A 26,943-nucleotide genomic window follows, 5' to 3' on the forward strand; every position below is an offset into this window, starting at 1 on the left:
AAACTAATTTGAAACGAAGTATATACTACTCCCTCCGTTTCAAAATACATGTCCATTTTAGAGAAATTGCAGTAACCAAGGAGAAGCTAGTTTGACACAAAAGTTCCTATTATACCCTTGTCTTTGATTTTCTCCATTTTACATTTATTTACCCCATCTCATAATTACTTCCAATACCAATACCAAAATTAATTAAAGTCAATCATCCTTCAATACCAACACATTCTGGCAATACCAATACATACGGTTCATCTAGTAAATCACATTGTTTTTGCTACTGGATATTCATTCAAATCTAGATATTCATTCAAATCAAATCAAAACCACAATCTGCCTTTATATTTAAGTCAAAATCCTTTGTTGCTTTTGAAGATGCTTCTCCACAATCACCATGTTTTTGCATTCTATCATCTTGTAAGGTTATGTTTGTGTCACTTTGTAACCCATCAAAAGAGTCTTCAACCCTTTCATATTGTATGCTGTCGAAAGAGTCTTCAACTCTTTCATTTTGCAAATCTTCAACTTTCACAAACTTTCCATTGTTTTCTATTTTTTTTTTGTAGTTTTAATTATAAAATTTGCTATTTTTATAAACAAATTAGAGAGTCCAATTAATTAAGAGTAGTTAGTTACGATGGATTAGAGTAAGTAGTCATGGGAAAATAATTTCTTGGGAGAGTGCATCCACTTAAAATTGGGTCAACATTTATTAGTGGAAAATAATTATTGTGGAGAAAATCTAGAATCTAATTAATTGGTATACAAGGGTATAATAGACAAATTGTATCCTAAAACTATCAAATGAACATGTATTTTGAAACAAAAATTTTCTCTAAAATGGACATGTATTTTGAAACGGAGGGAGTAATATTTATGTAAACAAAGGTTCAATAACCTTTTCAGAACCTTAATTCTTTATTGCCAAAAGGATAATCGTTCATTTACGCATCTATATAATATAAATTTACGGCCGATTCCATAGCCCTTTATGGAAATGTTTTTTCTCCTCCTATTCTTATGACACGTGGCACTCTCATCCTATTCTTTTTTCAAATACTCTCACCACATTCATCCTCACAAAATACTCTCACCACATTCATCCTCACAAATTTGTATTTATTGTTTATGTATAAAAGGAAGTTTTACAATTTCAAATTCTAATATGCTTCAAATTTCAAATCAAACATTTCCTATTCATTCAAAAAATACGAATTCCAAATTATTGTTGATTTATTTTGTGAAAACGTATGCTTTATATTTGTAAAAATAATTAAATGTTTTTTCTTTCTGCTAAACGTTTCGTATTTTAGAAATACAAATACAAAAGGAAGTTTTACAATTTCAAATTCTAATATGCTTTTTTTGAATAATCAAATAATTTAAATTAATATATTTGAATTCATATATTAAAATAAAACAAGTAATATCTAATTAAGATACGATTAATGAAATAATTATTTAAATATCAAAGAGATGAAATAATTGATATATGTCAAATAATAAAAATATGATTTGATTTGTCAAAAAAAATGATTTGATAAAAGTGTAACTTTTTAAAATAATTTAATTAGATTTGGTAGTAACCATTAATTTGTTATATTTGAATAATCAAATAATTTAAATTAATATATTTGAATTCAGATATTAAAATAAAACAAGTAATATCTAATTAAAATACGATTAATGAAATAATTATTTAAATATCAAAGAGATGAAATAATTGATATATGTCAAATAATAAAAATATGATTTGATTTGTCAAAAAAAAAAATGATTTGATAAAAGTGTAACTTTTTAAAATAATTTAATTAGATTTGGTAGTAACCATTAATTTGTTATATAATTTAACTAGATACATTTTACTTGGTACCCAAAAAAATAATATTTGGTTATTTTGTTAAGGTCATGTATGATACAAATATTTACTAGACTAAAAAGTATACGTTATTTTTGTCAAAGGATAAATTCCACCACAATTAAATTTTTTAATAAAACGCCGATTATCGCAAAAAAAAAAAAAGAGGACGAAAACCCCATGTTTTTCTTATTAGATATTTCTATTTTTGGTAGAATCATGTAATTTAATTTTGGTTGAAATACAAAAAGAAAAATATTAAATGCTATTAAATTGGTTCCTCTTTTTTTTTTAACATAAATTGATTCCTCTTTTTTTTGGCAATAATATAAATTGATTCTATTTAATGGTCTTGCTAAAATAAACATTGAACCTTCCCTAAAAAAATAAAGTAAGCCTTAAACCAAAAAAAAAATTAGGAATTGCTTAATAGCTAAAAAAAATAATATTTCAAGACCTTTCCTCTAAAATCGCAAAAACCGTTGAACATATTTCACCAAAATTTTTTTAATGAATTTCGTTCAATTGTTCAATGTTTGTTTTATGAAAGAAAAAGAAAATCGGATACTTTATTTTAGGACAGAAAAAATTGGAATTGGAGGTATTTAATTTGAATTGAAAACGTATTGATAGATCTCTGGCAAGTGCACCAATAACTATCGAAGTAGTAAAAATATCGTTCCCACGAGGACTGTTTTTAACTTCAATTATTCAATTTCGTTATAAAAGTAGGATGTATAAAAGTTTATTTTGTTTTGCCACTAGGCAGTAGATTTGGTTTGATTTTAAGAAATCAAATAAAAAAGTAAAGATTTGATTAAGAAAATAGGAGAGAGATGAGATCAGGTCTTCGAATCCTCTATGTTTCCCCTAATTGGTTACTGCACCTATTATTACTAATGATTCTCTAGTTTCACGATAGTTAACAAATTAGCCCTAATCAATCCCTTGAGTTAGGACCCTCTTTTTAAACTACAGCCCCTAATTCCTTAGGTGGTCTAATAATCATCAAAGGTTTAAGCACGTTAACCTAATATCACTAACAAACGATTATCCATTCCTAGACTAACCATGTTTATTAGAACAATTCAATTAGGTCTAAGTCGAAAGCTATGGTCAGTAGTCATTCGATCTCACAAAATCATGTTTATATTTGATCAGGATATAAAAAGCAGTAAGAACAATTGAATTGAATGAAAACTAGAATATCATTAATAAGTAATAGAGTTTCACAGCAACATATGATCAATTAGGGTTACATAGGTTCATCTCCGACCTAATCTCTAAGAGATTTAGCTACTCATAATTGAGTTTACAAATAGCATAATCAATGAAAGAATTAAAACATACATAAACTGGGTTAGAGATGATGAAATCCTCTCCGCTGCAGCCTTCTGGGTGTTAAAATCGCACTTTCGTTCTCCAAAATCGTAACCCTTGTTCTTCAGATTGAGTGCAGTATTTATAGAAGTCATGGGCCTGACCCATCAAAATCGCGCCGCGCCTTGTTAATTGGCGTGCCGCGATTTCCCTCAAACAGGGAGGATGTAATTTTTCTTCTAAAATCGCAGCACGGCTTGAAATTGGCGTGGCGCGATTTCCTTCGAACAGACTTCAAATTTTAAGCTTTTTGCACTCCAGAACAGTATAAATTGCATGAGAACTCTATCAAAATGTCACAATAAGTCCCTAATATTACGTAATGACAGAATGTCATCACAACCCCAAACTTAAACCATTCCTTGTCCTCAAGGAATTTGCTTGCAACAGTGACAAACGACAGTAAAATAACAGTTACCTGACAAAACGATAGTACCCAAAAGTTCATTCTCCTTCTAGCTAAAGATGAGCTAGTTTGACTTGTTCGCATCCACCAATTCACAACTCCACGCAACAATTTGAAATAGGGTTCTACCAGTCGACATGCAGGTCTACATATTACCATATGCTTGAAAAGTTTCTAAACATCAATCAAAGTCAATATCATTACACACTTTTGAGGTCTTTAGGGTTATAACGGGGCTTAGGTGAAAGGTGGGATATATTTGGATAAGTAGGCTACACAAAATTTGAGTTAGGCATTCCTACGGAAGTTAAAGCACAAAGTTCAATCCTTCATTCATTCACCTTGTGGAAATACAATCAATGCAAAGGTACTAGAGAATACTTTTAACATTTAGGGACAATCGAGTTTGAAGTTACTCGGATTTTAAATGTTTTGTCCCTTTTTCATCATTCAATTTCTTTTTTTTTTTTTTTTGATACACCATTTTTGTGTATATATTGCATGACAATTTCATATTTCTTTCATTTTTTTGTTCTCTTATTCTCTAGTACCCCCACCCCAAACTTAGTTGGTTGCAAATTCCAATAGCAACCCCAAACTTAATCTTTAGCAACATTCTACAATGCCTTAACTCAGAAATTCATTAAGGGACAAGTCCTAAAAGTCTCTAGGCTTGTAATGTAGTTTGTCACCGAACAAAAAGTTCTAATCCTACCGGCTCACAATTGGTTAAGAAAGGATAAATTCAATCAATATCAGGGTAGGCTTCAAAAAGGCTCACAGGACCAAGCACTTTTGCCTCAGTGTGTAATTGACAAAGACCAATCAATAATAGAGAAACAATGCAAGTTCTAGAAATGTAGTTGCATGGAAAACTAATCTAAATATAAGTAAATTGAAAAACAAGATTTGGCAATGAACCTTATGGCTGAGATTTCTGGGAGTATGTGACTACCTAGCAACGCCGTACACTTCGCCTTTGAATCAAGTCACCCCTCCTTTAGAACTTTTGGAATACCGTTTCATCAAACAACTGTTACTAAACTGGAATAGGTCACATGAAACAAAACAAATTCATTAATAAAACAAGTGCAGGAGCAATTACAATAGGGAAATAAGTTCAATGGACTTTGACATTAAAAAGAAAATAAAAACTGAATGTATTGAAAAACAAAGTAAATCTAGTGGGTTGCCTCCCACCCAGCGCTTCTTTATCGTCACTAGCTTGACTGCTAAGGATCCTCAGAGGTCCTTCAGAATGAGTGCCACCCTTCCTTTAGGTAGGTCGCCACCTAGGTATGGTTTAACTCTTTGTCCATTAACTTTGAAACTTCGATCTCCTTCAGGTGTCACTAGTTCAACAGCTCCATATGGTGACACACTTTTGACCAAGAATGGTCCAGACCATTTTGACTTGAGCTTCCCAGGAAACAGCTTCAACCTGGAATTATACAACAAAACTAGTTGTCCACAGTTAATATCCCTAGGCACTAAGTTTTTGTCATGATACCTTTTTGTCCTGGCTTTATAGATGAGGGCATTTTCATACGCTCTAAGCCTCATCTCCTCAAGTTCATTAAGTTTCAAAATTCTTTTCTTACCAGCGGCTACTTGATCAAAATTCAAGGCCTTAATGGCCCAATAAGCTTTATGTTCCAGCTCGACTGGAAGATGACATGCCTTCCCATATACTAACTGATAGGGTGAGAACCCAAGATGGGTCTTAAAGGCTGTCCTATATGCCCACAGTGCGTCATCTAATTTCCTAGACCAATCTTTCCTATTTGACGCAACTGTCTTCTCCAGAATCTGTTTCAGCTGTCGGTTTGAAACCTCTGCTTGACCACTAGTTTGTGGGTGATAGGGAGTTGCAACTTTGTGCTTAATGTTATACTTTTTGAGCACATTTTCAAGAAAATTATTGCAAAAATGCTTCCCCCCATCACTGATCAATACTCTAGGAGTTCCAAACCTAGTGAAAATATTCTTTTGAAGGAAGTTGACAACCGTTTTGGCATCATTAGCAACACATGGTATCGCTTCAACCCACTTTGTGACATAATCAACACAGACTAGAATATGGAGATAAGAGTAAGAGGGAGGGAATGGTCCCATAAAATCAATACCCCAACAATCAAATGGTTCAACTTCAATGATTCCTTTTAGGGGCATTTCATTCCTCTTTGATATGTTACCTGTCCTTTGGCATTTGTCACATCTTGTGACGAAGTCGTGGCAATCTTTGAAAAGGGTGGGCCACCAGAATCCACTTTGCAAAATTTTTGCAGCTGTTCTTTCTCCACTGTGGTGGCCTCCATAAGCTGAGCTATGGCAGTGCCACATGATACTATGTGCTTCCTCACCTGCAACACAACGTCTAATCAAACCGTCAGTACCTACCTTAAACAGATAAGGGTCATCCCACAAGTAGTGGTTTGCATCTTTGAAGAACTTTTTCCTCTGAGGGTAGGTTAGATCATCAGGAACTATGTTGCCGGCCTTAAAGTTTGCCATGTCAGCAAACCAAGGTCTTTCTCCAATAGCAAACAGCTGTTCATCGGGGAACTCGGCCTTGATGGCCTTCTCCTTCTTCGTTACCTCGTCATTCTCCAGCCTTGAGAGGTGGTCAGCTACCACGTTCTCGACTCCCTTCTTGTCACGAATTTCAAGATCAAATTCTTGCAATAATAGGATCCACCTCAACAGTCGAGGCTTTGAATCCCCTTTTGTTAAGAGATATTTGAGAGCTGCATGATCTGTAAAAACAATGACTTTGGAGCCTATTAGATAAGAACGAAATTTTTCCAATGCAAAGATTACCGCAAGCAATTCCTTTTCAGTTGTGGAATAGTTAACTTGATTTTCATTTAAAACCTTGCTTGCATAGTAAATTGCATGAAAAAATTTGTTCTTGCGTTGGCCTAGGACTGCACCAACAGCATAATCACTTGCATCACACATAAGTTCAAAAGGTAAATCCCAATCGGGTGCAATGATTATTGGTGCAGTTACCAACTTGTTTTTAATCAAAGAAAAAGCATTTAGACATTCAGAGTCAAATTTAAACTCGTTTTCTTTGACCAAGAGGTTACAGAGGGGTTTGGAAATTTTAGAAAAGTCTTTTATGAACCGCCGATAGAAACCGGCATGCCCCAAGAAACTCCTCACTCCTTTAACATTGATTGGTGGAGGAAGTTTCTCTATAACCTCTATCTTAGCTTGGTCCACTTCAATGCCTTTAGCACTTATCTTATGCCCCAAAACTATACCTTCGGTTACCATAAAATGACATTTTTCCCAATTCAAAACAAGGTTAGTTTCGGTGCATCTTTTAAGTACAGCATTTAAATGGAACAAGCATTGATCAAAAGACTTACCAAAAACAGAAAAGTCGTCCATAAATACCTCAATGTTCTTCTCTATCATATCAGAGAAGATGGAAAGCATGCACCTTTGAAAGGTTGCCGGCGCATTACACAGCCCAAAGGGCATCCTTCGATAAGCAAACACACCGAATGGACAAGTGAAGGCAGTCTTTTCTTGATCTTCCGGAGCCACTGCAATTTGATTATACCCTGAATACCCATCCAAGAAGCAATAAAAGGCTTGGCCAGCCAGTCTCTCAATCATTTGATCCATGAATGGTAATGGAAAGTGGTCCTTTCTTGTTGCGGTATTCAACCTCCGGTAGTCTATACACATTCTCCAACCAGTGACGGTGCGGGTGGGTATCAATTCATTTTTTTCATTTGCTACCACCGTCATTCCTCCTTTCTTGGGTACCACATGAACTGGACTTACCCATGAGCTATCTGAGATAGGGTAGATCATACCTGCATCTAGTAACTTCAGCACCTCTTTCTTTACCACTTCCTTCATTGTTGGGTTAAGTCTCCTTTGAGGTTGAACCACCGGTTTGTATTCAGCCTCCATGTGTATTTTATGCATGCAATAAGCTGGACTAATACCCTTTAAATCAGAAATGTTCCACCCCAAAGCTCCTTGATTGTCTCTTAACACCCTCATCAATTTTTCTTCTTCCAAAGGTGTCAAGGTATTGCTGATGATTACTGGTTTAGAGGCATCCTTAGTGAGAAAAACATATTTCAAGTGAGAAGGGAGTTCTTTTAATTCTAGATTTTTCTCTCCTTCTCCACTCAAAATAGGGGCATCTATAGAGTGCTTACCCATTAATTCTTCTGTTTTTACCGGACCCAACTCTTGCTTGCTTGCTGCTAGTTGCTTCACACAATCACTTACTTCAAGATCTTCATCATCTTCACCTTTTTCTATAGAATTCACAATTGCACGTTCAAGAGGGTGTGTTGGTTGATGTTCACAAGAGTCATCTTTAACTATTTCTTCAACAATGTCAATCCGGTAACACTTGGGATTTTCATCTTTGTGCTTCATGGCCTCAAATATATTAAACACTACTTGCTCCTTATGGAATCTCAACATTAGCTCTCCTTTCTCAATGTCAATCAAAGCACGGCCAGTTGCAAGGAAAGGTCTTCCTAGAATGAGTGGCATATCCTCATCTTCAGCCATATCTAAGATCACAAAATCTGCTGGAAATACCAAGTCATTAACCTTGACTAGCACATCTTCAAGTATACCGAAAGGATAAGAGATTGACCGATCAGCTAAAGTAATGGTCATTCTTGTTGGTTTTGGTTCCCCACACTTAAGCTTCTTCATCATTGAAAGAGGCATCAGATTTATACTTGCTCCCAAGTCACATAAAGCTCTTCCAATGTCTACCGGTCCAATTGAACAAGGGATAGTAAAAGCACCAGGATCCTTCAGCTTAGGTGGCAGCTTCTTTTAAAGAATAGCACTACAATTCTCAGAAAGTGCTATGTTCTCATCATCCTTAGGCTTCCTTCTTTTGGTTAACAAGTCTTTCATGAACTTAGCATACAACGGCATTTGATCAAGAGCTTCACCGAAAGGAATATTTACCTGAAGTTGTGAGAAAAGTTGCATGAACTTCTTGAATTGGCCTTCATCCTTTTCTTTCTTCTTCGAAAGGTGAGGGTATGGAAGCTTCACATATGATGGAATAACCTGTGGTTTGTCTCCATCTTTCAAAATTTGACTCTTCGACTTCCTCAAGATTGAATCTTCATCAATTAATTTCTCACTTTTTTCTCCCTCTATTTTTTTCTTCCTTTCGTTTTCAACTTCTCCATGATCATTTTCTTTTTCAACTACACCCTCATCATTCTTTTCAACTACATCATTCTCCTCCACCTCAACTACTTCATCAACCTTCTTTGGAGCTTTTGGAACTAAAGGTGTCAAAACCTTTTTGCTCCTCAGTTCAATAGCATTGCAAGACTCATTCTTAGGGTTATCTTTAGTGTTACCTGAGAATCCGCCTTTGTTTTGTTCAGCCAACTGCTTAGCTAATTGCCCCAGTTGAGTTTCAAGCATCTTCCTAGAAGCTTCATTGTTCTTTCTTTCAGCTTCTTGACTCTTCTTCATCTCTTCAAAGTTGCCTTGAGTCATCTTCATGAAGTTCATCATAGTTTCCTCAAGAGCGGATGGCTTCCTTTGTTGTTGTTGAGGAGGAGTGAGCATCTGAGAGTTCAAAGCATTGTTATTTGAGTAGCTTAGATTTGGATGCTTATTAATGCCTGAATTGTAGTATTGATTCTGCCTTTGATATCCTCCCATGAAGTTAGCTTCTTCACTTGATCCTTCCGGAACACATTCACCGTTGGGATGTTCTTCACCACATAAGTCACACTTGATTGCAGCTACTTGTTGTTGCTTATGAGCCAAAGTGAAGCCTTGAAACTCCTTAGTTAGAGCTTCGATTTGTTTGTTCATAGCTGCTTGGTTAGCAAGGATAGCAGTTTGTTCACTCAACCCAAACACTCCTCTTTCTTTCTTTTTAGCTTGATCACGATACTCATTGCCAGCCATGTTTTCAATTAGAGCTTGAACTTCATGATCAGTTTTACTTTTGAGACTACCTCCCGCGGAAGCATCTAAGAACATTCGAGTGTTTGGTGTTACCCCCTCAGTGAAGATTTGGAGGTATTGCTTCTCGGTGAACTCATGATTAGGGCATCTCTTGAGAAGCAAATTGAATCGCTCCCAAGCATCATATAATGATTCACCTTCTCCTTGCTTGAAGTTAGAGATCTCCATCTTCTTGTCCCAATACTTAGACATAGGGAAGTATTTCTCCAAGAACTTCAGCTCTAACTCTTCCCATGTTTGGACAGTCCCGTTTGGAATTGTTAGCAACCAATCTTTTGCTCTTCCCGTCAAGGTGAAAGGAAACAGCCTTAGCTTCTTTTGTGCTTCAGTCACGGTGGCTGGTTGCACACAAAACTCACAGGTTTCAGCAAAACGGCTCAAGTGTTCATGAGGACTCATAGCTTCAGTCCCATCGAATTGCTTGTCCCTCAAACCATTGAGGACAGTTGTCTTGATGTCGAACGCTACGGGGTTAGCTGGTTGAAAAGTGTGGGTCAGTTGACCGCGATGAGTGGCTAACCCGTAGTCTCCAAGCTTAGGTCTTGGTGGTACAACTCCTTCTCCTTCCATCGTTGCAGATTTAGGAGAAGAGATTGTTTCAGATTCACTTGAGAGTTGCTCCGGTACTTGTTCTCGAACACCCGGTGGAACGGATTGAGCTAACCTTTGCGATCGGACAGCTTTCCGAAGTGCTCTAGCAGTTCTTTCAATCTCCGGATCGTACTCTAAGTCGTCAGAGCTCTGTTTACCTCGCATAAACAGCAAAATACCTTAGTAGCACTGCACAACGCAAAGTAATCAAGTGAATATGAAAACAGAAAAATAAAAATAAAAAAAAAACAGAAAATTAAATTGCAAAAACCCTAAATTATAACGTAATTGCCTTGTTGAAATAATTCAACAGTCCCCGGCAACGGCGCCAAAAACTTGATAGATCTCTGGCAAGTGCACCAATAACTATCGAAGTAGTAAAAATATCGTTCCCACGAGGACTGTTTTTAACTTCAATTATTCAATTTCGTTATAAAAGTAGGATGTATAAAAGTTTATTTTGTTTTGCCACTAGGCAGTAGATTTGGTTTGATTTTAAGAAATCAAATAAAAAAGTAAAGATTTGATTAAGAAAATAGGAGAGAGATGAGATCAGGTCTTCGAATCCTCTATGTTTCCCCTAATTGGTTACTGCACCTATTATTACTAATGATTCTCTAGTTTCACGATAGTTAACAAATTAGCCCTAATCAATCCCTTGAGTTAGGACCCTCTTTTTAAACTACAGCCCCTAATTCCTTAGGTGGTCTAATAATCATCAAAGGTTTAAGCACGTTAACCTAATATCACTAACAAACGATTATCCATTCCTAGACTAACCATGTTTATTAGAACAATTCAATTAGGTCTAAGTCGAAAGCTATGGTCAGTAGTCATTCGATCTCACAAAATCATGTTTATATTTGATCAGGATATAAAAAGCAGTAAGAACAATTGAATTGAATGAAAACTAGAATATCATTAATAAGTAATAGAGTTTCACAGCAACATATGATCAATTAGGGTTACATAGGTTCATCTCCGACCTAATCTCTAAGAGATTTAGCTACTCATAATTGAGTTTACAAATAGCATAATCAATGAAAGAATTAAAACATACATAAACTGGGTTAGAGATGATGAAATCCTCTCCGCTGCAGCCTTCTGGGTGTTAAAATCGCACTTTCGTTCTCCAAAATCGTAACCCTTGTTCTTCAGATTGAGTGCAGTATTTATAGAAGTCATGGGCCTGACCCATCAAAATCGCGCCGCGCCTTGTTAATTGGCGTGCCGCGATTTCCCTCAAACAGGGAGGATGTAATTTTTCTTCTAAAATCGCAGCACGGCTTGAAATTGGCGTGGCGCGATTTCCTTCGAACAGACTTCAAATTTTAAGCTTTTTGCACTCCAGAACAGTATAAATTGCATGAGAACTCTATCAAAATGTCACAATAAGTCCCTAATATTACGTAATGACAGAATGTCATCACGTATCATTAGACAATATCAAAAATATGATTTCAGTTGATTCTATTTAGCGGACCTGCTCTAAAAAAAATAAGCCTTAAACCAAAAAAAAAATTGAAATTGCTTAATAGATAAAAAAAATTATTTCAATACCTTTCCTCTAAAATCACAATGGCCAAACGAGATTATATCAATAAATTGGCAATGTTATTAAAAAAATTCCCAACATCATTCAATCAATGTGTATCTCTTCTATTAAAAAAAATATCGCAGGAATAATGCAAAAAAAAATATTACATATGTGTATCTCTACATTTTGTTATTAACACGGTTCAAATATAATTTGATTTTTCAAATCATTATTTTTTATTATTTTATATTAGTTTTTATTTTCATTCATAAGAATTTCAATTCACACGTTTTACTTTGATAGTACACGTGACAACCTTATATTGAAAGGTGCATTTAATATTTTATTTCATATACACATCAAAATGTTATTTGCTAAAATTCGGAGGAGTATTTAATGTACCAAAATGACAGCCGAAAATTTACATATGAAATTACTCTAATGAACCGAAAGTTTTGGAGGAGTATTTAAACTTCTATTTTTATTCTTAAAAAAAAAATATCCCCACTCTATTATATTTTCCAAGAATTTTTTTTAAAAAAAGTGTTCAGTATGAAAAAATAATGTTTTTATTTTGATATTAGAAATTTATATTTTATACACATTTAAATTTTAAAAAAAAATGACATTTTATGGGCGTTAATAATAATTGATTAAGACTTTGATTATAATTAATTGCATAAAGATTGATTTCAATTTTAGTTAAAAAAACAACCGTAAATATGGCTATAGTAAAAAAAGTCTTAACAAAAAAGCATAAATCACTCTCTCAAAAAAAAAAACATAAATCATGGAACATACGTTATTCCAAGACTCTACTTTGTTTTTACAAGTATTTATATATTTTTATAAAAAAAATAATTTGTTTTTATTGTGTACTCTTGATGTGGAAAAAAAATATGCGCTTTATAAAAAATAATTGTGCATTCTTCAAAAAAAAAAATTGTACATATTTAATTAAATAATTATTCATTTGATTTTTTAACACATTTAAATTATAATATTAAATCTAGATCGACACAGGGTTAAAAAAACGATACGTAAATAAAAAATCTTTATTATATGTTTTTCGTTTTTCGCAATCAATATATTGTTATAATAAAAAAAATTGTGACTTTGATTATTTCAAATTAAAAGACTAATATATCATGAGTATGTGTATGAGTTTGTTTCAAAAATTAATGTATAATTTATTCCCAATTATTGCATCCATTAATCAATGGAATAATTTTTGTGGTTATTTGGTGTTTTTTGGCTATAAATATTGCTTTTGAAGCTCATGTTTTCCACACCATTTTTCAGATCATCTCTAATTTCATACAAGAATTTTAAAATAGTTTTCAAAATTCATCTTTCAATGTATTAATTTTTTTTTCTTATTTTCATAGATCTGTCTCCAAAAATTGATTCTATTTTTTATATTTTCCACGGGTACAACAATTAAACTTATTTCACTCTAATTTTCTTTCTTTCAGCTGAACATATGGAAATTCAGCATATGGAAACCTATTTCACCTTCTCTTTAGGTGTTCAAAATGTGGATCTCGAAGAACGAATTTGATGAAATATGATGCACACGATGACTACTTTTTTTTTAAAACTATTCATGCACTTAATTTTAGAGCTACGATTTGTATTGTTGATCATATTTTACATTTCAAATAGCAATGTTTCTTTTGCTCACCGACTATGTTATGATTTTAATATTGATTAAAATCATATTGAATATTATAGATAGTTGTTGTTAACTTGCTTTGTGTAATTAGGAAATTAGAGTGGACACTATCCTTTTTTATTGATTTAATTTCTTTGATGAGTGTTGTATCATATATATGACTTTTTTTTTCCTATTATCTTCATCCCTTTACCACAACAATGTTGCTAAAATTAAATATACAGATAAATATTAACACCTAAAAAGATGAATATAATATCCCTAAAAAAAGAGATAAATATAGTAGGCCATCATGATAAAAAAAAACAAATTATATATATGTAAAAAAGGTTTTTTGAAGTAATATATGTAAAAAAAAGTTACTTTCTTAATTTCTGATAATCTAAACTCTCAAATAATAATTTTGAATGATAATGATTTTTTGTGCTGACCCTCCAGTTTCTATGGAAGGTCTATGATAGTATGGAGTTTGACCTGAGTCTAAGTAAAATTTAACCAATAATGGTCTCACAATAATTTCAAAAATCAATTGACTCATTAAACAAAAGAAGCTATTGGCTTAAGACAAAACATAATTGCTATGAGCAGATCTTTTGAGCATTTAATTGCAGACACATATACTCAATAGATATTATATTTTTGGTATAATATCAAAGGAGTAATTTGCTTTTTATCATTTACAAATAAGGATTACGGATTCAATCTCACATGGTCCAATACATGGTAATATTTATAAGTTTTATACAAGTAAGTATAAAATGCCTAAAAAAAAGCAAGAATAATTATTATTTTTCGATAATCATTAAGAATAATAAATGACAAATTTTATCAATTTTTTTAATAAAAAAACGAAAATAACTAAAGGATTCACATCTACCACTGCTTATAATGATTATTTTTTTTTAGAAATATTCATAATGAACTTGTGGACAATTGTCATGTGTAGACATTCAAGGATTTATTAGTAAATCATATGTATATTGGCTACAATAATATGATGTGTACCACTTTCTTATCGTGTTGTGTTGTTGGTGTAAATATTTATTCTTTGGAAAAGCATTTTAAGAATCTCAAGTTCTATATATGGTCTTCGTTGTTCACCATCAAACAATAAAGATTTGTTTTCAAACTGATGAAGAAATACAAATATTCAAAAGGACCATAAAAAAAACAAATGATATTAATGTAATAAAAAATTTCTAAATCATTAATCACATTTTAATATTAATGAAGATATTCTCCTTAATGAGAGGGCTGTGGTTATATATATATATATATATATATATATATATATATATATATATATATATATTTCGTTAATGAGAATCATATTTTAAAAAATTTCTAAATCATTAATCACATTTTAATATTAATGAAGATATTCTCCTTAATGACTACTTTACTCCTATACAGGTAATGAGAATCACATTATTTAAATGATTTAATTTTGTTTAAATCGATTTAATATCATTAATAAAATACCTTAGATATTTAATGGAGAAATAAAGGAGAATCACGTGATTTTAATGCATTAATCACATATAAACTGGTTTTAATCTTTACAAATATTCGACTTACTTGAGACATTTTTATCAGTTTTGTTAAATAAATTTTATACAAACATAATTTTAAGTGTATATAAAAAATTATTGAATTTTGAGATATTTGACTTCGATAAGAAGTTCGTACGAGTGTTTAACAAATTTTATACAAATATAATTTTAAACATATATAAAGAAGTTTTTTTTTAATGTATATATAAAAAAGTTTTAGAAATCTTAAATTTTTTTTTTTGACAAAAGAAATCTTAATTAAGAAACCCAAATATAAACATATATAAAGAGAAATGCTAGCTACTTATAGAAGTTTGTATGAGTGTTTAACAAATTTGGAACATATATGCTTATGAAAGTTATATTTTCTTATATTTATAGAGAATTAAATTTTTGCTTATATGCTTTAGCAAATTTAGGTCTGACTCTTAATGATTATACTAACTGCAATAGCATCTCTGCCCAAATTAGTGAGTATTCTGTTGGAAACAAGTTTGGTTTATCAAACTTTAGATTCTTAAATTTCTGAGAGTTTTGGTTTGGTCTCTCCTCTTTTTCTATTGTATATATTTTTTATTTAATATATTTTGGTGAGGTGATACTCTAATTGCCCACTTTTGGTTTAAAAATAAAAATTATTGAAGACGGTATAAATCCCATTAATATTATTGATATACTAAATAACATATTCCATTTTTCAAACAATGAATAAAAAATACAGCCTAGCAAAATCAATGCAAATATTTTGCTACCACAATATAGCCTTTTAAAATTGGTCTTTCAACTATCAATGATAATTTTCGGTAAACCATCATACACATAAACGACCCATGGTTTGGGCAAAATGTATGTTATTTGTATCACATTCATTTTGAGGTGTAATATGGACCTCTAAAAATGATGTGTGGATAAAGAAGTTAGTACAAGAGAGTATGATCAGTTTTGGAACATGGAATATAGACACTCTTATAGAAAAATATATTGAAATAGTTGGTGCTATGACTAGAAGGAAGATTATTGTACGTGCATATAGGAAAATAAGTGGTTGGATTAAAGGGCGAAAAAATTAGATAGTTCAAGGTTTAAGAATTGGTACACTAACAAAGATCGAGAAATGAGGTAGACATTATAATGAATACAGAATCAAAGAAGGATATTGTATATGTAAAAAGGATAGGACATCATATCATATCTATACAATTTATAGTGTAACAGTACGTCTTTAGTGTTACAAGTTAGACAGACAAATAGGGTAGACATTATTGTTGGTGAGGAATGAAAGAAGGATATTATAGATGTGAAAAGGATAGGAGATCATATTCCTAAAAAGTGTAGTGGAACAATACATCTTTAATATCATGAAATTAAGTGGGTGGATGAAAGGGCGAAAGAATTAGATAGTTCAAGGTTTTAGAATTGGTACACTAATAAAGTTAGAACGAGAAATGAGGTAGACATCATAGTGAATACGGAATCAAAGAAGGATGTTGTATATGTAAAGAGGATAGGACATCATATCATAGTTATACAATTTATAGTGTAACAATACGTCTTTAGTGTTATAAGTTAGACCGACAAATAGGGTAGACATTATTGTTGATGAGGAATGAAAGAAGGATATTATAGATGTGAAAAGGATAGAAGATCATATCATATTCCTAAAAGTTATAGTGGAACAATACATCTTTAATATCATTAGTGCTTATGCACCCTGGGCAGGGTTAAAAAAACTTTAAAAGTAAATTTTGGGATGATTTAGGAGGCTTAATTCTAAATATACCATTAGGAGAAAATATTTTTCTACGAGGGAACCTAAATGTGAATGTAGGGAGTGTTTTGAAGGCTTGAATAGGGGTATGATCTAAGGGAGATATATGCGGATGGTAAATTCATATACAAGGGTCGGGTGCAATAATCATGAGGTCGAGGAGTACACTAGGTTGCCTTAATCAAAGACCAAACCTAGCAAAGTACCACGACAAACCGTGGTGCTGCCTACACGAGAGTACCCCTGTCTCACAACCTAATGCCCACAAAGATCCTCTAAAAAATCGCAGCTGCACGGCAGCAAAGCTGCACTACAACAGGCTGAAATACCTGCAACTAAAAAACAGAAAAGCCAAGCGGACGCAACAGCAATTATGCACACACAAAAGCCTCCCAGCCAGTGGCTACATCACGTAATAGCAGCGCAGAACTGACACTAACACACCCACAAATAATGCAAACAACATAAGGTTAATGCATGACCTACTATCAACGCCACAAAATTGTTCTTTAATTGATTAATTTTTCACGTTATCTAGATTAGTGAGCATTCATGACATCTTTTTGTAGCAGTTTCTATATCTATTTATTTTCGCGTTAATTAGATAATGGCTTGGGAAATCCTTTACAAATAAGCTTATTTTTTTAGTTTGAGTTAAGCTGAAAGAAGCTTTTTTCGATTAAGAATTGAGTCGTAACTTTAATATCATTTTTTCCGTTGCATTGCATATATTCTCTTACTATCATTTTTAGTTTTTATGACAAAGACAGAAGTGAAAATAGACATGTTTTAAGACATAATGATATTTTTTTTTTTAAGGCCAGAACATGTTGCAATTGTCATTGATGAGAATTAGAACAAATGGCGTGTCATTATGCAACTTTAAAAGGAAAAGCTGCACTTAAAATGCATTAAGAGGTAACATAAAACTTCAAAGTAAAAACATGTCTCCACTGAGATATGCTTTGATGTTGTCTCCACTGCACTTCTCTTTGCGTACTCCTTTGTTGTTGTTTTTGAAGCAACACAAGTCAAATACTGCTTGGAATTCTGGGATGACGAGTTTAGCATCAGGGTGCAAATGACATGGACGAGGCAATTATAGTAAAGAACAAACCAAGAGTTACTAACTCTACGATACCATTCAGCATTTTCTACATTTTTTAAACTGATATGTTTAAATATAAAGAATTCTCATATAAAGCTAATATTTTATCTTTCTCTTCAACGTGCACACATATGCATGCAAAGGTGTTAATATTAATTTCGGGACTTTACATTTAATATGCAGATCTGCGTATCAGTGACGATGACTTGAAGAAGCTGTGTTTGATTGAAATTGAAATGCTGCTTCAGGAAAACGGACGGTCTCTTATTGACTTCAAATCTATGCCCAGGCCAAATGCAGCAGACATGCCAACTTTCACAAACAAGCTTATCGTTGATGAGCTAATTGACAACAAAGATGAACTGGATAAGACACACGCTGATGTTGACTGATGAACAAAGATGTGTGCATGACAAGATCATGGAGTCTGTTGGTTCTGACGACGGTGGTTTCTTTTTCTTATATGGTTACGGTGGTACTGGAAAAACCTTTATATGGAAAACATTGTCAGATGCTGTTAGATCGAAGGGGTTAATTGTATTGAATGTTGCATCCTGCGGTATAACGGCTTTTCTATTACCAGGTGGAAGAACCGCGCACTCGACGCTGACAGTCGCTATTGAGATTAATGAGGCATCATCGCTTACGATGGAAAAGGATAGTCCTAGGGCCGACCTGGTGTGCGCTGCAAAGTTGATAATTTGGGATGAGACTCCATTGATGCACCGATGGTGCTTTGAGGCAGTTGACCGATCAATGTGTGATGTCCAAGAATGATCCCCTAAACGAGTTTAGACCTTTTAGTGGAATGACAGTAGTTTTAGGTGGTGATTTCAAGCAGATATTGTCTGTTGTCCGAAAAGGAACGAGACAGGATATTGTTGATGCCTCAATCAATTCATCAAAGATATGGGCTTATTGTAATTTGTTGAGGCTTACTGTTAATATGAGATTGGGTGCATCTTTGGTACCTGCAGAGCATGCAGAGCAGGAAGAAATTCCTAATTTTGGCAAGTGGATACTCTCAACTGGAGACGACAATGACGCTTCGGATGAGAATGGTGAAATGAAGGTAAAAATTCCTGAATATTTGCTCATATCGGACACAACAAATCCATTGATGTCAATTATAAACTTTGTGTATCCTGATTTGAATGATAACATTGGTGACTAGCTATTTTTCCAAGAAAGGGGAATACTCGCACCAACGCTTGATTCAGTTGAGCATGTTAACGAATATATGATGTCACTGATTCCAAGTGAAGAGAAAGAGTATTTAAGCTCTGATTCTATTTGTCGATCGTGTGAAAATTATGATGTCCAAAGCGAGTATTTCACAACAGAATTTCTTAATGGTATTAAGAGCTCTGGAATTCCAAATCACCGGTTGAAACTAAGGGTGCGATGTCCTGCTATGCTGATGAGAAACATCTATCAGGCCAATGGACTGTGTAATGGTAATAGGCTGACAGTTACACATCTAGGGAAGAGCACGGTAGTTGTTACTGTAATTACAGGAGAAAGGGCAGGTACTAGGGTATTCATTCCCAGGATGAATCTTATTCCGAGTGATCCAGAACTACCCTTCAAATTCAGACGCATGCAATTTTCATTGACGCTTTGTTTTGCGATGACAATAAATAAAAGTCAGGGTCAATCTTTATCTCGAGTGGGAGTTTATCTTCCTAAGCCCGTGTTCACGCATGGACAACTCTATGTCGTTGTCTCTCGAGTTACTTCTAGAAAAGGTTTAAAGCTGCTCATCTTGGATGAATATAATAATGTTTGCAAGGAAACCAAAAATGTTGTGTATCGTGAAGTTTTTCAAAAAGTATGATCATTGGCTATGTTTTAGAATTGTTGTTGCTATAATTTAAAAAACTAAAGTTACGTATTGTTTGGAAGTCATTTTTCTTTTTTAATTTCTTTGTAAGGCGTATTGGTAGACATGGCAACAAACCCCGCCCCCGCAAGACCTGGCCGCCCCCGCCCCGAATTTAACGGGGAAAAGCCGATTTAACCAGGTGCGGGTACGGGTGTGGGGGAAATTTAGAGTTTTAGTACGGGGGCGGGTGCGGGGTATGCTTACTCCCACCCCGCACCCACCCCCGCCCCGCACCCGTTTTTTAAAACTTTCTTTCTTAAATTTTATAATCTTATTTCCATAAGTACCAACCTATTTTAATATAATATTACTCTTTAGAAACATATTTATTATAATTATTTTGCTCTTTTGAAAAAAGTTTATTAGATAAATAATTATTAATATAATTATTGTGTTTTTGTTGCTATGAAAAAATGAAAAAATATGCATTTTTTAAATATTTTATAAAAAATAAAGTTTTCGCGGGTGGGGGTGGGGGCGGAGCCGGGAGTTGAGGGCGGGGTTGGGTGTTCTATTTTTACCCCTGATATGGTTTGGGGACGGAGGTGGGGGCGGGGGCGGGTACGGGTGCATGGAAGCAGGGGCAGGGACGGGGATTCTCAAACCCGCCCCCGGTTCGCCCCGTTGCCATGTCTACGTATTGGTCATTACAGGACATGCAATTTCTATATAAGCAGATCCTCCTGCCATTGACTTTTAATTGATGCACTTTTCAGGTATAACAGTACGCATAACTTTTTTTTTACATCGTTGTTACCCCAAAATACAAATTTACATTAGACCATTGGTTTTGTAAAAAATAAAAACAAATAACAATCGACGTTTCTGTAGCCCAAACTATATTTAGACACACCCATAAAAAATTTAATGTTTGCATTCACAGGCTATGGGTATACATCTGACACTGACTATTATATAAAAAAAATATAATCTTTTTAGTTTTTATGATTAATAAAATATATTATGTCAACAAATAATAATATACAGTACGTCGGCGTATTTTTGCATAAATATTACATATGCTAAGTTTAACAATGAGTACATCTTATACTACAAATAATTAATATAAGTATAAATCCAAATACTTTAATCGTTATGTGCAATGTTTAGATATTTCAAAATATATACAAAATTAACAACATTAAGATGATATTTTTTTCCATATCAAATTTAAATTATAACCACATTTATAATTTTAAGATAACATAATATAAAATCTATACATTTGATCAAAAAAGATTTTTATTTCCCGTGCTTGGCACGGGTCACTATACTAGTTTATACAATTTCAATAGTGTAATCTAAATTGAACGATTCATATTCTTTCTTTGTATCCCTAAAAAAAAAAAAAAAATTCTTTCTTTGTAAAATTGATTAAAAATAGGAAGTTAGAATGAGGACAACCTAGAACACACTCTTTTTTTTGTTTTTTTTTAAATAACAAATTACATAAATATAAATATAAGAAACATAGTTTAAGAAGTCAACAAATTAAAACATAGTTTAAGACTTAAGTGATACTCCAACCCAATACACGAAAAGTTGAGAAGCCAAAGTACAAAGTCTAGCAAAGAAGAGAATCCAAACAAAGTTCTCTAAAAAGAAAGGCAACAATAAGAGGAGGTGATTGAAGATTTGTGCAGACGATCCATTTTTGCATATATCAAACACGGCAAAAGTTGCGGGGAGTGAATTTTATGACAGCTTCTGCTTTTGTTATTTTGTGTTATTGAAGGATGTGGCTCCCATTACGCATGAGATTGCGCACTAATTAAACAAACAAGGATTTAATTGATTATAAGATCAGAAAATGTCCGTCTTGAGAAAGTCAATGATTTCTATTTCCATTTTCGAATGATTTCAGTTTCTTTTTAAAAAGTCAATTCAATGATGCCATCGGATCCAACAAAGAAAGAGAATGAAACAATGAGAATATAACTTTCACACTAACCCTACACCATCATCCAAATCATTCACTAGTTTCAGTTTCAGCATCAATTGAGAATTTGAAATCATCATATTCTCCATAAGTTTCAGCTTTGATTTTCTTTTTCTCTTTTTTTCCTTTCGATAATTCACTACTTTTTTTCCTTTATTGATAAGGACCAACTTGTAATTAAGGCTAGTCCGAGATCAAATACAAACCATATGTAATACGTGATCACAAGTTTCACCTTTGATCTTTAACGGAGGTTGAATAGCTCAACAAATTTGAGCTAAGAAATTAATGTAGTTGGAGAAAAATACTAACATAATATTAACATACTAACATTTGTCGTTAAAAAAAAGCTTTCATCTTTAAACCCATCAAATTCATAAAGGCATCTTGATTATCTATTTCATGATGCAAATTAATTAATTAAGTTGGATAATTGGATAATGAAATAACAATATTATAATTAACGATCAAAGTATCACTACGAGTAAAATTAAAATTAGCGACATAAAGTGATGACGAAAAATGAATACCTCTCTAATCTCTTGGCCACAAAATTTTGTAACCCTTATCTAGATTGAACTCCAAATTATCAAGAACTTATACGAGGGTTAACAAATAAAATGATCGATTTTTTTTTTGTTACAAAATGATCGAGGTTTGAAATCTATGAAGATATTTTTTTTTTTTTGTGCTGATAAAATTTATGAAGATATCCCCTAAAAAATAAAAATCTATGAAGATATAAAATGAACAAATATAGAAATCTCCATACAAATTAAAAAAGACATATATATATATATATATATATATATATATATATAAGATATACTTTATATAGGCGTTAATTAAAGGATCTAAATCCAATCATCCAAAATGAAAGGAAATTTCTACAACTAACACATGAGAACACTAGGTACTACGTAACATACACATGAACATTAGATGTACTACGTAACATATACTAGTAATTAATGATCAATAAATAAAAAGATATGTCATGGGTTGATCCACTCAACCACTCTCCCACATGCATAATGTTTTGTGGTCACTACATACATATGATTATGATCAATTTGTTAAAACAGTTTGACCTTCTTATGATTCTTACCACCGCTAGGAGAAGTGGAAAATAAGGATTCAATCTCATGAGATAGATCAAGTGCAACATGAGGATGACAATAACCTTTTCGTTTTGTAGATTGACGCAGTTGTTTTGGTTTTCTAGGTGGAGGTGGAAGAATCACTTGAATTTTGTGTTCCATGGATGTTGGAGTCTTGAAACCGTCGTTTAATGGATCAATATCTTTTTCTTCCTCGTATGATGGAATGTTGATCTTCAAATTCAAAGGAACATTGTTGTGTTGTTTCTCTTCATGTTGTTGCACTAGTTGATGTTTTGGTTTAAGCTCTTTCATTGAAACTTGGAAGTCTTGATTTTGAACTTCCATAATAAAAACAAAAATAAACTATGTTGAAGAAGATAGATATATTAAGAAGTAGTGGTTATAAATTTATATTTAAGATGAGGTGGTTGATATGTAGCTAGTAGGGTGATGAGAATCCAAGAAAGAACGGAGAGGATAGAAACTTCATATGAGATTTTTGTACTATAGGTGGTGGAGTGAAGGTGGGGAAGGTAGAAGTTAGAATTGGTGAAAGAGAGTGTGTGAAGGTTTGAAACGTCCACTTTGGCGAAGAATCCAATGCAAGCAAATGATGTCATTTTCCCCTTATATAAGGAACGATATCCAATCTAGTCTAGTCTAGCTTAATTTTAAGCTATCACTTTTTCCCTTTCTCAAATTTTAGAAAACATGATGCATCTATATATCCACGTGTTTTTGTTTTTTATGGAGAAATTTTAAATAATAAAAACTCTGGTTTTTTATGGAGTAAGTAAAATAAATTCAAAATCTAATTTACATAAATGGTTTTTTTAATGGAAAAAGCCAATCTTATTAGACAATAATAAGAAAAGTATTCCTTCAAAAAAAGAAAAAAAATAAGAAAAATATAGTTAGTATTTGACTCACAAATGAAGAATAAATGCAAGGTACTCGACCCACCAAAAAGAATACAAGGAACCTTTTCTCCTAAACAAAAAGACGGTTTGAAAATCAATCGTAATACAAACAAGACTCTCTAGACAAAATTTAATTTAACTTATTTACTTTAGCATATTATTCTTGCATTTCACCTCTTTCTTAACAAGATGCTTCTAATCTTTAAAAAAAAAAATTCTAATATGGATCTCAATACAATAAAAGTGGATGAAGCTTCACACTTTTTACTAAAATAGTAGATTTGGTAACAATAATGATATTTAGACATCCGGTTGACACATTATTTTCCTTTTATCTCTCTCTTCATTGCTCATCATCAACACATTACATCTATATATCACACCACTCTCTTTAATTTCTTGCTCTTTCAATGTGTACACAAGGTGTACGAGTGTCCATAGATCATAGATAATTTTTCATTTGGTAAACAAAAAAAGGAGAAAGGAGTAGTATTTTACTAAAGATTACAAGCATTCCCTTTTGGCCATTTTTTTATGAGTAGGAAGCATCATCATTTAACAATAAAAAAATACTCTATATTTCATTGTGTTATTAAGTGCAACTTTGTTACTGAAAAATGTTTGGATAGTTACTTGTGGAGTTCCTTTTAATTATGGTGTATATTTAAATATAAAAAAAAGGATTGTTAAGGGATAATTTGTCTATGAAAGAACCGACAAAAATAAGTAGTTATACTTATAGGTATGTAACCTTGGAATTCATTTTGTATAGTGATATATATTTGAAACGGAAGATATTGATTTGAAAGATGAACTTTTAGTTAGTTTTTTTTTTTTTTTAGGGAAAACTTTTAGTTAGTTAATTAGCTACTTTTTTGTGACAAAAAGTTTAGATGTGTTGGTTTTGAAATTTCAATAGGTTAAGAAAAGCCTTTGAGGGTTCAAAGATACTTTTACATAAGTGCTCTTTTATTGAACAAATGTTGATTAGGAGAGAAAAATATAAGTAGATCATTTGGTGTTGGTATAGATGGATGAATCTTCCGCGCGGAGTTAGTAAATTATACATAAATTTTACTGAAAATCTTTAATGAGTTTCTACGTGACTTTGTATAGGGACATTCCTTTCCAAATCTAAATTTCGTCATACACAAAACAGAAAAGTGTCGGTTTTAGAAGATACTTCATATAATACCCATCGTCCCAACCCAAACCACTAAGTTATGTGTTGAATTTAAACTCATATTCTTTGTGAGATATGTGTTGAATCTTTATCAATTAGATCAATCAATATTTTATTATTTTATTATTTATCAAAATATATAGTTTTTTTTAAAGGTGAAAATATAGTTATTGATTGACTTTTACCAAAATACCTAAAGTAAAAAGTTTCATAGAAAATTATTACTACCGTTTAAAAACTTATTCTACTTTTAATATTGTCCAGGAGATAATTAATTGAGGAAACTAGCAGTTGTCGGCACGTTATGGTACACTATAATTCTACCATGATGACCTATATTTCGTTGAGTTTTAGTAATAAAATTTGGCTCAGTTTAATGATTTTTTTAGCATATTTCACCACTGTTTGTTTCTATGTTTTCTTTCTACTAGTGGTTCCATTTGAGTCAGGTTGGAAACTCAATGTGAATATCATCTCCTTTTAAATTAGGATTAGGGTTCCCATTTATGTTTCATTCTCTGTTTTTATTTTGGGTCTCGGGGATCCATATTTGCAACGCTGAGGATTAGGATTCATATATATACCTAAAAAGTATAATGAATGTACAAATAAAGGAACATCAAAGGTGCCTTAAAAATCCCCCACAAGAAACAAAAAAAAAAATGGGTAGAAATGTCCTTCAAATGAGTTCTTTTACTTCTAATTGTGTAATCCTTATCGTTAAGGTTTAGGGGAGGTCCATTGGGGCCTCCACCGATCGGAGAGGTTAAGCAAAGGTCTTCATCGACTAAATTTAATTCATCGATCTTTCGCTTCATCAATCATATGATGGCTGTCATAGGTAATAATTGTTCTCCGTCAATCATTACAATTAGGGCGAAGAGTTCCCGAATGTTATAGGGTCTTACCGGCCCGGTCCTAAGATTTTTGGTGCCCTGGACGAAACAATAAAATTGGGAAAATGCTAGATATCAAGAATGATTTTATCAAGAAATATTCAAGAATGACATGACAGAATAATCACCATTAGATTTCAGTCCCACCACCCCATGATTTCCGCACCACCCCATGATTTCCGGTCATGCTGAGATTTTATTGGCTAACATTAATTTTAGGACAATTTCTTGATAAAATCTAAGAGTGATTATTCTGCCATGTCATTCTTGAATCTTTCTTGATAAAATCTTTCTTGATATATAGCATTGCTCAATAAATTGTGCTCTTTTAATTATTCCAATAGTTTTCTTCTTACCATTTTTGTTGCAAAAGATTCATTTATAATCAAAATTTTCTAAAAATATATTCTCAATATAATTAATCAAACCAAATTAAAAAGATATAGATCTATATAGTACTAATTACTAAGTAAAAATAATAATTTTGGTGCCCCTAAAATAATGGTGTCATGGGTTGTCGCCCCTCCCACCCACCCTCGGAGCCACCCCTGTGATCTTATACCGAAGCATGTTATGGCCAGAATTGTTCCAGTATTTTGTTGATGAACAACACACGACAAGTTATCTTGGTTCATTTCGCCTTTCAATTGAAGATTCAGTTCAAAGTGATATTGTTGACGCGACAACACTCTAACAAGGAGGATGTCGTTGAGCTGCCACATTTGCTAACATCCTATATTTGGTTGTTCTGGTATATTTTGCACGATTTCTAACCATCGTTGGTGATATGAAGGATGAAAAGAATGAGGAATTTCACAAAAACAATGTTTTGCAAACTACGCCACTGATTTGTTGACGATCGGAGTTGGCCAGTGCGACGCAACAAAATACAGTTGTTCTTCACCTGAGTGGAGTGATGTACCTGCAAAGATACTTTAACACTCAAGTCAATGAGGTTTCAAAGAGCTTTGATGTTTTTCTCAGAATGTGAGTGTGCACCATTTTTTTAGTGGTTTGCTTCTTTTGTAGGTTGTAGAGAGTGCTACATAAGCCCATCAGTTAGGCAATTGCACCCTTTACAGTGCATCACTTGGCTGTTGAATCATAGTTGGAGGCAGGCCCGGCCCTGAGGGGGTGCAAACAGCTTAAC

At 32.9% G+C, this 26,943-nt stretch overlaps 1 non-coding gene across 1 annotated transcript; it reads left to right on the forward strand.

The window, feature by feature from the left end:
* Positions 1-9,705: 9,705 nt before the first annotated feature.
* On the forward strand, positions 9,706-9,812 carry LOC146930649 (small nucleolar RNA R71). The gene has a single exon (XR_015009194.1). It is a non-coding gene; the product is annotated as a small nucleolar RNA R71 (small nucleolar RNA).
* The last annotated feature ends 17,131 nt before the right edge of the window (positions 9,813-26,943 follow it).

Source organism: Medicago sativa, chromosome 4 (genome assembly GCF_051527215.1).
Source record: "Medicago sativa cultivar Bolivia chromosome 4, Bolivia_mono, whole genome shotgun sequence".
NCBI lineage: Eukaryota > Viridiplantae > Streptophyta > Magnoliopsida > Fabales > Fabaceae > Medicago > Medicago sativa.